Below are 16,276 nucleotides of genomic sequence, written 5' to 3' on the forward strand. Positions count from 1 at the left end.
CGCTAAAGGCCGTTTGTGGCCACCCAGTGAAGCTGAATGCCGGGAGATTCAGGACAGATGAAAGGAAGTCCTTCTTTACACCGTTGTTGTTATTGTTTAGACGTTTAGTCGTGTCTGACTCCTTGTGACCCCATGGACCACAGCACGCCAGGCACTCCTGTCTTCCACTGCCTCCCGCAGTTTGGTCAAGCTCATGCTGGTAGCTTTGAGAACACTGTCCAACCATCTTGCCCTTCCCTTCTCCTTGTGCCCTCAATCTTTCCCAACATCAGGGTCTTTTCCAGGGAGTCTTCTCTTCTCATGAGGTTGCCAAAGTCTTGGAGCCTCAGCTTCACGATCTGTCCTTCCAGTGAGCACTCAGGGCTGATTTCCTTAAGAATGGAGAGGTCTGATCTTCTTGCAGTCCATGGGACTCTAAAGAGTCTCCTCCAGCACCAGAATTCAAAAGCATCAATTCATCGGCGATCAGCCTTCTTTATGGTCCAGCTCTCACTTCCCTACATCACTACTGGGAAAACCAGGGCTTGAACTATACGGACCTTTGTTGGCAAGGTGATGTCTCTACTTTTTAAGATGCTGTCCAGGTTTGTCATTGCTTTTCTCCCAAGAAGCAGGCGTCTTTTAATTTCGTGACTGCTGTCACCATCTGCAGTGATCATGGAACCCAAGAAAGTAAAATCTCTCACTGCCTCCATTTCTTCCCCTTCTATTTGCCAGGAGGTGATGGGACCAGTGGCCATGATCTTCGTTTTTTTGATGTTGAGCTTCAAACCATATTTTGCGCTCTCCTCTTTCACCCTCATTAAAAGGTTCTCTAATTCCTCCTCACTATGGAACCTGCAGGAGGCACTGATGGCCATAGCTGTCAACGTTTCCCTTTTTAAAAGGGAAATTCCCTTAGTTCGAATAGGATTCCTCGCAAGAAAAGGGAAAAGATGACAGCTATGCTGGTGGTCACCAAACTAGGGGGCTTTAATAGAGGTGGAGATGGCTTGGCTACAAGCCACGATGGCTCTGCTTTGTCTCCACTGTCAGAGACGGTAAATGCTTCTGAATATTAGTTGCTGGAAACCACAGAAAGGGAGAAGGTTCTTGTGCTTGAATCCTGTTTGCAGGTTTCTCATTGGGGCACCTGGTCAGCCCCTGTGAGAACAGGATCCTAGACTAGATGGGCCTCTGGCCTGGTCTGATGTTCTTAGCCCTTGCAGAGCCTGCTGGTGTCACAGTGTGTGTTTTTAATCTGTGGCCCATTGTAGCTCCACATGTCCACAGGATCAGAGGAAAAATCCGGGGGGGGGGGGAGGGGTGTTTTCTTCTTTTTGTGTGTGAGAGGCTACAAACGATTTTACCATGCAACCAAGAAATCAATACTATTTAAAAACGAGGATGAAAAGATGGCTTCTTCACATCTTGCTTCCCTGCAGCGGCCGATGGCGCCTCCCCCACCCCCCACGGCCCGGCACCATCTGTCCCTTCCCCATTTAATTTCCTCTTCTTTGTGCAATAAATCAATGCTCCTTTCAAGAAGGCATCCTGGCTTTGGTGGGGGTGGGAAGAGGAGGTTTTAGCTAATGCTGAATCAGCCATATCCGTTGCACCTGCTCATCATGGCCGGAGCCTGGCCGGGGTGTGGAGGGGATGGACCAGTGATTTAATGGGCTGGAAAGCCAGGGAGCTCCCCGCCCCTTGGAACGGAAAAGTCTAAGCCTCATTGCAAGGAGAGATGGCGGAATGACAGCTTAACTCTTCCACCTTCCACAGCCACCCTTCTCTCCCCCCCCCCCCCCGAGGCAGGGCATACCCAGGAGTGGTGCTTGTGGGTCCATATCTGCCCCCAGAAGCCGTCCTTTGGGGCCCCTAGAGTCACCCCTCCCTGATGAAATTAGGCTCAGCGGACATGTTCTCTGAAGTACTTAATTCATTCTGGAGGTCCGTTCTTAACCTGAAACTGTTCTTAACCTGAAGCACCACTTCAGCTAATGGAGCTGCCCGCTGCCGCCGCATGATTTCTGTTCTCATCCTAAAGCAAAGTTCTTAACCTGAGGTACTATTTCTGGGTTAGCGGAGTCTGTAACTTGAAGTGTCTGCAACCCGAGGTACCACTGTATTCACGTTTTTGGTAAGCCATTTAGATCATTGACTATTTTAAGAAGCAGGATATACATAATTTAAATCGGCATCCTTATTGTCCTTCTCTCACTGGAAGCTGGGGTCACTTCTTATTTCTTATATTTAATAAGTGAGGGAAAGAATTCCAGCTTTGAACCAAGAGATTTTCTTTTTAGGGGAGAGAGAGAGAGAGTCAGAAATACAGAAGCAAGACACGAGCAACCAGACATGACCCCGTCTGCTGTCAGGTTGATGAATCTAAAAAGCATCAAAAGTGGATGTTGAAACAGCTTTGTTCAGCAGGGCAGGAAAATAAACTGCAGTGAGAGGGCAAAAGGATGAAGTTTCTGTGTGGAAAAGGCACCTGGAGCATCTTCCTGGAGCGCTGCGTGACTAAGCAGGAGGGGCAGATGGTGGGGTCTTAGCGAGCATTGATGGGCTGGCCAGAGGGTCATTCCACATGGGATGAATCACTTGCAAAGTAATAGACTAGGCTTTGCCAACCTACTCCCATTGGCCCAGCTAATAATAATAATAATAATAATAATATTTATTATTTATACCCCACCCATCTGGCTGAGTTTCCCCAGCCACTCTGGGTGGCTTCCAACAGAATATTAAAATACAATCGTCTACTAAACATTAAAAGCTTCCCTAAGCAGGGCTGCCTTCAGATGTCTTCTAAATGTCAGTTGTTTTTCTCTTTGACATCTGGGCGTTCTACAGAGCGGGTGCCACTACCGAGAAGGCTCTCAGCCTGGTTCCCTGTAACTTGGCTTCGCATAGCGAGGGAACCACCAGAAGGCCCTTGGCACTGGACCTCAGTGTCCGGGCAGAATGATGGGAGTGGAGATGCTCCTTCATCTAGAGGGCACAGATTGGCAAAGGTAGATGCAATAAACTTCTTTGGTTTCTTTTAAAAATAGCACCTGGAAAGCTGTGCAGTATATACTGATTTAAATTATGTACCAGGCAATCCCAAACTGGTAGTCTGTGGACCACCAGTGCTTCATTCAGGTGACCCATGGCATGTCTACATTAAATTGTATTTTTAATTGCATTTTGATTGCTTCCTTTATTTCTAATATTGTGCATCTTAAGCACACTGCTTTATGGAAGTGAGTCATGGGCAACTTACAGCCATCAGGAGCGACGCCTCAATGCCTTCCACGTGTGCTGAGTCAGGAAGATTTTGGGCATCAACATGGCAGGATTGTGTCAAACAGAGATGTGCTCTCCCAAGCCCACATTCCCAACATGTTTGCAGTCCTGTCTCAGTGACATCTCTGCTGGCCTGGTCATGTTCACATGATGGCAGAATTCCCAAGGAATTCTATGGGGAGCTGAGTTTAGGCATTAGGCCAGTTGGCAGACCACCTCTGCATTACAAAGATATCTGCAAACATGGCATGAAGGCTGGCAAGACTAACCCTGCCATGTTGGAATCCCCTACAGACGTCCGCGGCGGCTGGAGACAGACAGGTCATGTATGCATAGCAGTGACCAGAGGATGAATAACCTCTGGCAGAAGGGCAGAGAAAAAACACACCATGTATCAGCTAGTTAGCAGCTGGAACAATCAGCTGTGATCAGAAGGGAATCTTGGATATTTGCCCGCTGCTAATGGCTGAAGTCTAGATCTCCCTTTGTCTTGGATGTGACGCACTGAGATTTGCCCTCATGTGCAGAAATTGAAAGTGGCGTCTTAGAGGATTTTGGATTACAACAGAAAAATAAAGAAGAAGAAAACTAAAAATATTTCACACAGAACTAAAATGGACTAACCTGCCTGCTTGCTAAACTAATTCAGAGGCTGCTAAAAATGAACGATCAACATCGGAAATGTTTTAGTTGGACTAATTAAGAAATGCAGTATGATATTAGATCATCACTCCCCAAACTTCAGAGCATGGGAAGTCAAAAGAGATATAATTTGGCATTGAATATTTGTCTTTTTAAAAATTGAATTATAATTTGGAATGTTTTAATGTGGTTTTTATTGGATTGTTAAATTGGAAAATTTAATAAATATTATATTTTTAAAAAGAGAGAAAAGAGACACCATGGTGCAGCACAACGGGACGCCTTCACCTCCCCCAGCTGCAAGAAAACATGTCTCTCCCGTATTGGTCTCTGCAGCCACAGCAAGCGCCGCAACCTTCCAACAGCTCAGTCTCACCCCCAAAGGTGCACACCCCCCATTGTCTGCCAGGACAGACGAATGCCAACCATACGTATTTTATTGCATTGCAGTTTGAATTCTATGGAATGCAAATAGTAATACAATAAGATATAGCGTAACCAGTAAAAGAAGCAAATTTGAATTCAGTTAAAATCATACAGCTAGATGCATACAGCTAGGGCATACATACAGCTGCTGCAACAGGCAATAGAAGCACCAGCAATTTTCAGGTGATCCACGGGGGGGCGGGGGGGCAGGAAGGTTTGTGAGGCAAAAAGCACAATATTATCAGTTGGCTGGCTTGGGGGAGAGGGAAGTCTACCTCTGCTGCTATATCAGACTCCCACTACCACAGCTATTTTCCCCCCATTGGAGGAATTGCAGAATTGTAGAGTTGGAAAGGACCTCAAGGGACATTGAATTCAGCCCCCTGCAATATGGGCAGGTAGCCATTCAACATCTTTAAAAACCTCGAATGAAAGAGAGTCGGTTCCACAGTCAAACAGCTTTTACCACCATAAAGATCTTCCAGATCTCATTGAATCCATAGCTTTGGGTCCTGCTCTCTGGAGCATCCCTTAAATAATAAATAATAATAATAATAATAATAATAATAATAATAATAATAATAATAATAATAATAATAATTTATTATTTGTACCCTGCCCATCTGGCTGGGTTTCCCCAGCCACTCTGGGCGGCTTCCATAGAAACAAAAAATACAGTAAAATCACAGATAAAAAACTTCCCTGAACAGGGCTGCCTTAAGATGTTTTCTAAATGTCAGGTAGTTATTTATCGCTTTGACATCTGCTGGGAGGGCGTTCCACAGGGCGGGCGCCACTACCGAGAAGGCCCTCTGCCTGGTTCCCTGTAGCTTTGCTTCTCGCAATGAGGGAACTGCCAGGAGGCCCTCGGAGCTGGACCTCAGTGTCCGGGCAGAACGATGGGGGTGGAGACGCTCCTTCAGGTATACTGGGCCGAGGCCGTTTAGGGCTTTAAAGGTCAACACCAACACTTTGAATTGTGCCTGGAAATGTATGGGGAGCCAATGCAGGTCTTTCAAGACCGGTGTTATGTGGTCTTGGCGGGCGCCCCCAGTCACCAGTCTAGCTGCCGCATTCTGGATTAGTTGTAGTTTCCGAGTCACCTTCAAAGGTAGCCCCACGTAGAGCGCATTGCAGTAGTCCAAGCGGGAGATAACCAGAGCATGCACCACTCTGGCGAGACAGTCCGCGGGCATTACTTATATTTCCAGTGCAGCTAGGGAAAATGTATAAAACTAGCTCAAACATGTGTTGGAAGTGTAAGGAAAAGGAGGGGACATTTTACCATATGTGGTGGGATTGTAATGAAATTTTATAAATTTGGGAAATGATATACAATGAGTTGAAGAAAATGTTCCATCTAATATTTGCTAAGAAACCTGAAGCATTTCTGCTGGGGATTGTAGGGAAAGACCTGCCAAGGAAGTTGAAAATTATCTTCATGTATGCAACAACAGCGGCGAGAGGATGGAAGAATAAGGAAACCCCAACTAAAGAACTATGGCAAGAGAAACTGATGGACTATGCAGAACTGGCAAAATTGACACACAAATTACGGGACAAGGATAACTGTGACTTTAAAGATGAATGGGAACCTTTTACAAAGTATTTAAAGAAGCAACAAAGTTAACTGGACTCCTTGGCAGGCTTTGGATAAACACTCACAAACTTTTTATTGATAATAACCAGTCAGATAAATTAAGGATTCATACAATTTTGTAACATGCAGAGAATAGCATCTATAGAGAAAACAGAGATTGGAACTGAGGGAAGTCAGGTGGGGAGGGGAGAGGGTTATGGTGGGAGGGGGGAAATGGGGGGGAATAAAGGATGATATGTTTTAAGATATGTTTTGTTTAAATTCCTAATAAAAATATTTTTTTAAAAAAATTACTTATATTTCCAATTGCAGCAACCAAAATCTTCAGTAATATAGTTGTTGTTGTTTAGTCGTTTAGTCGTGTCCGACTCTTCGTGACCCCCTGGACCAGAGCACGCCAGGCACTCCTGTCTTCCACTGCCTCCCGCAGTTTGGACAGACTCATGTTTGTAGCTTCGAGAACACCATCCAACCATCTCGTCCTCTGTCGTCCCCTTCTCCTTGTGCCCTCCATCTTTCCCAACATAAGGGTCTTTTCTCTTCTCATGAGGTGGCCAAAGTATTGGAGCCTCAGCTTCACAATCTGTCCTTCCAGTGAGCACTCAGGGCTGATTTCCTTAAGAATGGATGCGTTTGATCTTCTTGCAGTCCATGGGACTCTCAAGAGTCTCCTCCAGCACCATAATTCAAAAGCATCAATTCTTCGGCGCTCAGCCTTCTTTTTGGTCAAGCTCTCACTTCCATACATCACTACTGGGAAAATCATGGCTTTAACTATACGGACCTTTGTTGGCAAGGTGATGTCTCTGCTTTTTAAGATGCTGTCTAGGTTTGCCATCGCCTGTCTCCCAAGAAGCAGACATCTTTTAATTTCGTAACTGCTGTCACCATCTGCAGTGATCATGGAGCCCAAGAAAGTAAAATCTCTCACTGCCTCCATTTCTTCCCCTTCTATTTGCCAGGAGGTGATGGGCCCAGTGGCCATGATCTTCGTTTTTTTGATGTTGAGCTTCAGACCATATTTTGCACTCTCCTCTTTCACCCTCATTAAAAGGTTTTTTAATTCCTCCTCACTTTCTGCCATCAAGGTTGTGTCATCTGCATATCTGAGGTTGTTGATATTTCTTCCAGCAATCTTAATTCCAATTTGGGATTCATCCAGCCCAGCCTTTTGCATGATGAATTCTGCATATAAGTTAAATAAGCAGGGAGACAAAATACAGCCTTGTCGTACTCCTTTCCCAATTTTGAACCAATCAGTTGTTCCATATCCAGTTCTAACTGTAGCTTCTTGTCCCACATAGAGATTTCTCAGGAGACAGATGAGGTGGTCAGGCACTCCCATTTCTTTAAGAACTTGCCATAGTTTGCTGTGGTCGACACAGTCAAAGGCTTTTGCATAGTCAATGAAGCAGAAGTAGATGTCTTTCTGGAACTCTCTAGCTTTCTCCATAATCCAGCGCATGTTTGCAATTTGGTCTCTGGTTCCTCTGCCCCTTCGAAATCCAGATTGCACTTCTGGGAGTTCTCAGTCCACATGCTGCTTAAGCCTGCCTTGTAGAATTTTATTTTATTTTTTAAATAATATTTTATTGAGTTTTACAACAGAAACTTGAAACAACATTAAACAAACAACCTCAGAAAAACAACATAAAGAAAAAGAAAAGGAAAAAACAGAAAAGATAAGTATTACAACACACAAACACAAAACAGCAAAATACAACATAGAAAATAAAACATATTAAAAACAATTTTTGTCTCCTTGTATTCTTTACATTAACTTATTTCTCCGACTTCCCCAGGCCTTCCTTCTCTGTATTCCAAATCATATATTCTGTCTGCAAATTCTTGTCCTCTATCGTACTTTGATTTTCTAATACTCTTAAAGACTAATAGATAATTGCATTTCCTTAGTCTGACAAAATATTAAATCTTTCTCTGATCACTTTTTCCCGAATACCCATTCATCCTCAATCCGATGTCATCAAATGTTCGTTATCTTATAATGTTTCTGTAGATAATCCTTGAATTTCCTCCAGTCTTCCTTCACCGTCTCTTCTCCCTGGTCTCTGATTCTGCCGGTCATTTCTGCCAATTCCATATAGTCAATAACTTTCATCTGCCATTCTTCCAGTGTGGGTAGCTGTTGAGTCTTCCAATACTGTGCGATGAGTATCCTTGCTGCTGCTGTAGCATACATGAAAAATGTCCTATCCTTCTTATGCACCTGTTGGCTAACCATACCCAGGAGAAAGGCCTCTGGTTTCTTCAAGAATGTGTATTTAAAAACTTTTTTCAACTCGTTATAAATCATCTCCCAGAATGCCTTTATCCTTGGGCATGTCCACCAAAGGTGAAAGAATGTACCTTCAACCTCTTGACATTTCCAACACTTATTGTCAGGTAAGTGGTAGATTTTTGCAAGCTTGACTGGTGTCATGTACCACCTGTATATCATTTTCATAATATTCTCTCTTAAGGCATTAGATGCTGTAAATTTCATACCAGTGGTCCATAACTTTTCCCAGTCAGCAAACATTATGTTATGACCCAAATCTTGGGCCCACTTAACCATCACTGATTTCACTTCCTCATCTTGTGTATTCCATTTCAACAGCAAGTTATACATTCTTGACAGAATCTTAGTTTTGGGTTCTAACAATTCTGTTTCCAATTTTGATTTTTCCACCTGGAAACCAATTTTTCTATCCATTTTGAAAGCCTCCATTATTTGGTGATAATGAAGCCAATCTCGAACTTTACTTTTTAATTTATCGTAACTCTGTAATTTCACTCGATCACCATCTTGCTCTAAAATCTCCCAATATTTTGGCCAATTGGCCTCCATATTGAGTTTTTTTAGTGCTTTTGCTTCCATTGGGGACAACCACCTTGGAGTCTTATTTTCAAGCAAGTCTTTATACCTCATCCAAACTTTAAACAATGCATTTCTGACAATGTGAATTTTAAACATTTTATGCACTTTAACCTTGTCATACCATAAGTATGCATGCCAACCAAAAGCATTATTAAATCCTTCTAAGTCCAACATGTCAGTGTTTTCAAGAAGTAGCCATTCTTTTAGCCAGCAAAAAGCTGCTGCTTCATAATAAAGTTTCAAATCTGGCAGGGCAAAGCCCCCTCTTTCCTTAACATCAGTTAATATTTTAAATTTTATCCTTGGCTTTTTGCCCTGCCAGACAAATCTAGATATATCCTTTTGCCACTTCCTGAAACAGTCAGTTTTGTCTATAATTTGCAACGTCTGGAATAGAAACAACATTCTTGGCAGTACATTCATCTTTATCGCGGCAATACGACCCATTAACGAGAGTTTCAAATTAGACCATATTTCTAGATCTTTCTTTATCTCCGACCAACATTTATCATAGTTATCTTTATATAAGTTCCCATTTTTAGCAGACATGATAATTCCCAAATATTTCACTTTTTTCACTACTGTCAATCCTGTCTCATTCTGAAACCTTTCTTTCTCAATTTCTGTTAAGTTCTTTGTCAAAACCTTGGTTTTAACTTTGTTTAATTTAAACCCTGCCAATCGACCAAACTCTTGAATCAATTCTAAGACTCTTTTTACACTGGATTCTGGCTCCTGCAGTGTCAAAACTAAATCGTCTGCAAATGCTCTTAATTTATATTGTTTAGATCCGACCTGTATCCCTCTGATCAGTTGGTCCTTTCTAATCATATTCAGCAGCACCTCCAGGACTGATATAAAAAGTAAAGGGGAAATTGGGCACCCTTGTCTTGTACCTTTCTCTATTCTGAACTCCTCAGTTATTACATTATTTACAATTAATTTAGCTTTTTGTTCAGAATAGATTGCACTTATACCATTCTCAAATTCTTGGCCTACTCCCATACCTTGGAGATTCTTCTTCAAAAAGCTCCAAGAAATATTGTCGAAGGCCTTCTCCGCATCCACAAATATCAAAACTGCTTTTGTATTTATTTTTTCCTCCAAAAATTCCAATATATCAATTATATTCCTCACATTGTCAGATAGATGTCTTCCTGGGAGAAAACCTGCTTGATCTTTATGAATCTCCTTTATTAATACTTTCTTAAATCTTCTAGCCAAAATGTCTGCAAAGATTTTGTAATCCACATTCAATAGCGATATTGGGCGGTAGTTTTTAAGTTGATGTTTTTCAGTCTCTATCTTCGGTATAAGCGTGACAAAAGCTTCCTTCCACGTTTCTGGTGCTTTTTTCCCCTGAAGTATTTCATTACAGACATCTTTCAACGGCTGAATTAACCAGTCCTTCAATACTTTGTAGTATTTAGCAGTCAGTCCGTCCGGTCCTGGGGACTTGCCTAGTTGCATATTCTGAATGGCACTCTGAATTTCTTGATCTGTTATCCTATCACTCAGATTCAATCTGCTTTCTTGAGATATTTTCGATAGCCCATTCTCTTTCAAAAATTCCTCTATATCTGCTTCATTCTGGGGTTGCTGAAAGTAAAGCTGTTTGAAGTATTTTTGAAAGGCAGTCCTTATTTCCACTGGGTTCTGTATATTTCTTCCTTCCACTTCCAAATTTATTATCGTGTTCTGTTTTTGTCTCTTCTTTATTTGCCATGCCAATAACTTTCCACATTTGTTTGCTGACTCAAATGTCCGTTGTCTCATTTGCCTTATTTTCCATTCAATTTCTTGATTAATCATTTGCATATATTCAACTTGATATAACTTAATTTCTCTTAAAATTTCCTGTGATTTTGGTTTTACTCTTAGTCTCTTTTCTCCCTCATTGATTTTCTCAAGGATCTTTTCTCTTTTTTCCTTTTGTAGTCTCTTCTTGACCGTGTTCTGTTGAATCAGAAACCCCCTCATAACAGCTTTACTTGCGTCCCATACCGTTCTTTTCTCCACCGTAGTGTTTAAATTTATCTCAAAATAGTCCTTCAGGGTTTTCTGGGCCTTCTTAGTTATTTCCTCGTCTCTAAACAGAGCGTCATTCATCCTCCATCTAAAGGAACCAGTTGGTATTAAGTTCATTACCATCTTAACAGCATTATGGTCGGAACAAGTCTTTGGGCAGATTACCGCTTTTTTTGTCTTCGGTGCCAGTCCTCTCGTGATCCATATCTGGTCGATTCTTGTCCAGGTCATTTTGGCTTCAGAGAAGAAAGTACCCTCTTTTCCTAGAGGGTTTTTAGTTCTCCAAATATCCACCAAATCCAGGTTATCAGTCAATTCAAAAAAGGTTTTTGGTAGTCTCCCATCTTTGGTGACTACCTGTCGTTGTGCCTTGTCCATATTTGTCGAAACTACTCCATTCATGTCACCCATCAACATCACATTGTATTCCAAATAATCCATCAATGTCTCATGCAACTTCTTGAAAAACTCGGATTTTCCATCATTAGGTGCGTACACACCTACTATCAGATATTTTTGTCCATGGTATTGGATTTCAATTGCCAAATATCTCCCTTGTTCATCTTTGAACATAAACTTTGGTGAGAGGCTCTCTTTAGCATATATTACAACCCCTCTTTTTTTTACTTTATCAGATGAGATAAATTCTTGGCCCAATCTTTTATTAATTAAAATTTTCCTATGGAGCCTTGTCACATGTGTTTCTTGTAAGCAAATTAAGTCCAATTGTTCCTTTTTTAAAATATGAAAGATCGATTTCCTCCGTCGAATCGAGTTAAGACCATTGCAGTTCCAACTTAAAATTTGCAGAGACATGGTGAATTTATTCTATTATGTTCCTCCAGTTGCTCCCAATGTCTTATCCTTATCTGTCGAATCCGGTGGTGTCTTTTTCTTCCGAGTCCTCTTTGGTTTTGCTCCTGTCACGCCTTCACTCCCTTCCTCTGATGATTCCGATGGGTCTGTTACTTTTAAAGTTCCCTTCTGTAGGTCCTCCTCGTAGGTTTCTAGGAATATATTCTTATCCTCCACTGATTTTATCTTTATCTTTCTTCCCTTAATACTGAAAGAAATTCCTTCCGGGAATTCCCACCTGAAGATGATGTTGTTTTTTCTTAGTTGGGTAACCAGATCCTTGTAGTTTGACCTCAGGTCCAAAAGAAATTTTGGAATATCTTTAAAGATCTCAGCTTTAGATTGATTAATTACCAAGGGTTTTTGAAAATGTAGTCCAAGAACCTTGTCTCTTTCTTCTTTGGTTCGAAACGTAATCAAACAGTCTCTAATTTTGATCCTTTTGCTTGTTCTTCCCAATCGAAAGGCACTCAAGATCTTGAATTCCTCTTTCTCGGATTCCAAGTTCCAAAATTTCTCAAATTCTTGTGTAAGAAGGTCCCGCAGGCTTCCTTCCTCAATTTCTGGTATATTTCTAATTCTCAAATTCGTTTGTCTCTCTTTCAGGTCCAGCATAGAAAATTTTGCTCTATATTCCTCTAGTTGTCTGTTCATCGGTGGTAATTTCTCCTCAGTGGCAACTGCAACTTCCTTTGCCTCCTCAGCAATTTTTCTTGTCTCGGCCGATACTTCCAGTAATTCCTTAATTGAAGCTGTATTTTGCTTTATATTTGCAGAATTTTGTTCTATTTTTTGGAAGGCCTCTGTTACTCCTTTATTTGTTTCAGTAACCTGGCTTTTTAATTCCGTAACTTGTCTTTTAGTGTCTGCCAGTTCTTCTGTCAGTTTGTCTAAGGATCCCTGTATCCTTGCAAATCCTGCCGTAATAAGGTCTTCTGCTCCCGACATTACTTTAACTTTAGGTGTAACAGAGGCACTTCCTGTAGGTTCTGGGAAGGATCCCCTCCTTCCCATGTGAAAAGATTTGCCAGATCTTGTTGTTTTGTCTTGGAATTGCTGTACTTGCCCTCTTTCCTCTGCCATAAGCCGACTGTTTCAAGGTTATTCTGCAGCTGAAACTTGTTATCTACTCCAAAATAAACAGTGGAAGTTTTTCTCAGTTATTTTGTAGCTCTGTAACAATTCCAGTAACCACCAGGGGGACCTAGCAGATGTTGCAGCTGAAGGGATAATATGTCTCCCACTCTCCTTTCACAGCAAACTTGTATCAGTAATGTTCCCTCTCAATATCCACAATTCACAACTCCATATCCATTACTCCAGTCCTTATAAAAAGTCCTTTTGAGCACTTCCACAGTCCATATGGCTTAACTTTCAAATTTGACAGATCAGGACCAGGAGTCCAGGCAGTGAGCTTTATAGTAAACTTCTTTCAATGCAGGCAATAAAAAAAAGTTTTTTAAACTCCCCCCCTCTTTCCCTGCTTCCCGAGGGGGGGGGATTTCTCTCCAAAGACTTCAGATTTCAACCCTTTCGAACTTTATTTTATAGGGTTTTTAGTCCTCACGTCTTTGCTTTCCAATGTTTACAGGCAGAAGGCTGGCTCCCTGTTTAAACCTTTCCGCTTCGGTGTCATATTACGTTGTTAATTTAAGTCCGATTTAAGTCCAATTACTTCTCAATTCTTGCTTAATTTCATCAGATCCTTTAAAGTATTTGTATTTTTCCTACTCACGGATCCTTCTTTTTAGTCCCGATTGCACAGGGAAAAGTTGAGCGCTGCTCCGATCACAGCTGCGCGACGTCACTCCGAAAAAGAAGCGATTGACTCTCAGCACCGCTTCAACCCCCGCCACGCTCCGGAGCTCTTACTGAGCCCCGGAGACGTTTTGGGAGAGCGCTGTTGGTGCCCGCCGAGTCCCACGGACGTAGACCTCCTCCATCCACGTTTCCAAGGGTCCCCCGCGTCGCCGTAGCGGTAGAACCCTGTTTTTTTCGGAGCTTCCCCCTCCGGTGCTCAGCAGGGGGCCGCCATGATCGATGGCGCTCAACCAGGAAGTCCCTGCCTTGTAGAATTTTAAGCATAACCTTGCTAGCGTGTGAAATGAGTGCAATTGTGCGGTAGTTGGAGCATTCTTTGGCACTGCCCTTCTTTGGGATTGGGATGTAGACTGATCTTCTCCAATCCTCTGGCCACTGCTGAGTTTTCCAAACTTGCTGGCATATTGAGTGTAGCACCTTAACAGCATCATCTTTAAAAAATTTAAATAGTTCAGCTGGAATAATATCACTTCCACTGGCCTTGTTATTAGCAGTGCTTTCTAAGGCCCATTTGACTTCACTCTCCAGGATGTCTGGCTCAAGGTCAGCAACCACACTACCTGGGGTATACGAGACATCCATTTCTTTCTGGTATAGTTCCTCTGTGTATTCTTGCCACCTCTTCTTGTTATCTTCTGCTTCTGTTAGGTCCTTTCCACTTTTGTCTTTTATTATGGTAATCTTTGTACAAAATGTTCCTTTCATATCTCCAATTTTCTTGAACAGATCTCTGGTTTTTCCCATTCTAGTGTTTTCCTCTATTTCTTTGCATTGCTCATTTAAGAAGGCCGCCTTGTCTCTCCTTGCTATTTTTTGGAAATCTGCATTCAATTTCCTGTATCTTTCACTATCTCCCTCGCATTTTGCTTGCCTTCTCTCCCCCACTATTTGTAAGGCCTCGTTGGACAGCCACTTAGCTTTCTTGCATTTCCTTTTCATTGGGATGGTTTTAGTTGCTGCCTCCTGTATAATGTTACGAGCCTCCATCCATAGTTCTTCAGGCACTCTGTCCAGCAAATCTAAATCCTTAAACCTGTTCCTCACTTCCACTGTGTATTCATAAGGGATTTGACTTAGATTGTATCTTACCGGCCCAGTGGTTTTTCCTACTTTCTTCAGTTTAAGCTTGAATTTTGCTATAAGAAGCTGATGATCTGAGCCACAGTCAGCTCCAGGTCTTGTTTTTGCTGACTGTATAGAGCTTCTCCATCTTTGGCTGCAGAGAATATAATCAATCTGATTTCGATGCTGCCCGTCTGGTGATGTCCATGTGTAGAGTCGTCTCTTGTGTTGTTGGAAAAGAGTGTTTGTGATGACCAGCTTGTTCTCTTGGCAGAACTCTATTAGCCTTTGCCCTGCTTCGTTTTGAACTCAGTAATATAGTGGAGATCCCTAATTCTCCTCTCTTGCACTGCACATAATAAAGGCCTTTTTTTGTTTCATTCCTCTTGCTATTTCTAGTTCAGTGATTAGTTTTTCTATCAGCCATACATTGATTTTTTTACACCATGTGATCAATGGCACACCCTGTAAGAATTCCCAGAATCTAGCAATTAGTAGCCGATTGCAAGCAATCTTCTTATAGCAATGTTAACCAATCTCTATTGCCTCCAAAAAACAAAAAAATAAGGAGAGGAGGGATGGAGAAAAAGAGGGACATGATTGACTTCCTTTAGTAATGTTCTCCTTTGAAATGTTTGAGATATTTGGTTAACTTCGCTGCATTAAATGTGCCTTCTGCAGTTGACAGCCTTTGTAATGTTTTATTTTGAAATCTTTAAGATAATATTTTAGTTCCCTGTTAATTATGCTGCTCTGAATGCATACTTTATACTTAGCTTCACCCAGTAATGTTTTATTCTGGATTGTTTTGTTTGATGTTTTAATGTGTTATCAACTGCTTTGAGATTTTTTCTTAAAAATATATAATGTACTGTTATTTTTCCATGTATTAGACTATATTCTTTCCCAATTTTTTAAAGTTTAAAATTGGGGGTCGCTTTTTCACAGAATGTTGCAATTAAATATTTCTTAATTTTGGGCTCAAAAAATAGGGGTCGTCTTATACACGGGGGTGTCTTATACATGCAAAAATACGGGTGTATATAAAGTAATATAGAAATGAATTGAATAATATTATCAGCCCTAAAACAAATGTGAGGAATCCCACAAAGGGTGTTGCGTCTTCTGTTGGAGTGCAGTGCCCCCTTCTGGTTTACTTTCTTAACTGCACTTTGTACGTTGAAGGGGAAAGGTTTCTGTTTTTGCTTGGTATTAGATGCTCTGCTCTGTTCCAGCTTGTTGAAGAAAGACTTGCACATTCTGTCAAGCTCTTCGAAGGACAGGCAATCTCTCCTCCTTTGCAGCTGGTCGTCCTCTCCTCCTCTTTCCTAAAACAATTATTTTAATTTCATTTATTTCCTTGCTGTTTCTGAAAGACAGATGTAACATCCTTTTCAGTATTAGTATTATGTAGCATCATGCATTTTTGAGATATGGTGAGTGAGGCCTTCAAAGAAATGTGTTACACATAGTTTATCGTTGAGGGAAATTGCAGTCAAACATGAGTGCTACTTAGTGCATGAAGACTAACAACCTGCAGTCCTAGCACTGTACTGCTGCTTGATTTTGTATGTTTAAACCCTTCTGTTAGGAGCTCGGTCCTGCTAGAAAGTGTGCAAAGACCTCCATTTGGAATCCAGGCACCCAGCCAATTCTGTTGTTAGATGTATTGATCAGGTGGGATTGCTATGAGG

At 41.6% G+C, this 16,276-nt stretch overlaps 2 long non-coding RNA genes across 2 annotated transcripts in view; one reads left to right on the plus strand and one right to left on the minus strand.

Moving 5' to 3' along the window:
- Positions 1-16,276, minus strand: part of LOC310683944 — a 255,003-nt gene that overhangs the window by 158,741 nt on the left and 79,986 nt on the right. The gene's annotated exons all lie outside the window — the stretch shown is intronic.
- LOC310684957 lies at positions 6,185-15,269 on the plus strand. Its single transcript, XR_014515005.1, has 2 exons — positions 6,185-6,279; positions 14,909-15,269. It is a non-coding gene; the product is annotated as an uncharacterized lncRNA (long non-coding RNA).

Source organism: Podarcis tiliguerta (genome assembly GCF_965153285.1).
Source record: "Podarcis tiliguerta genome assembly, chromosome: 8".
In the NCBI taxonomy this organism is placed as follows: Eukaryota; Metazoa; Chordata; class Lepidosauria; order Squamata; family Lacertidae; genus Podarcis; species Podarcis tiliguerta.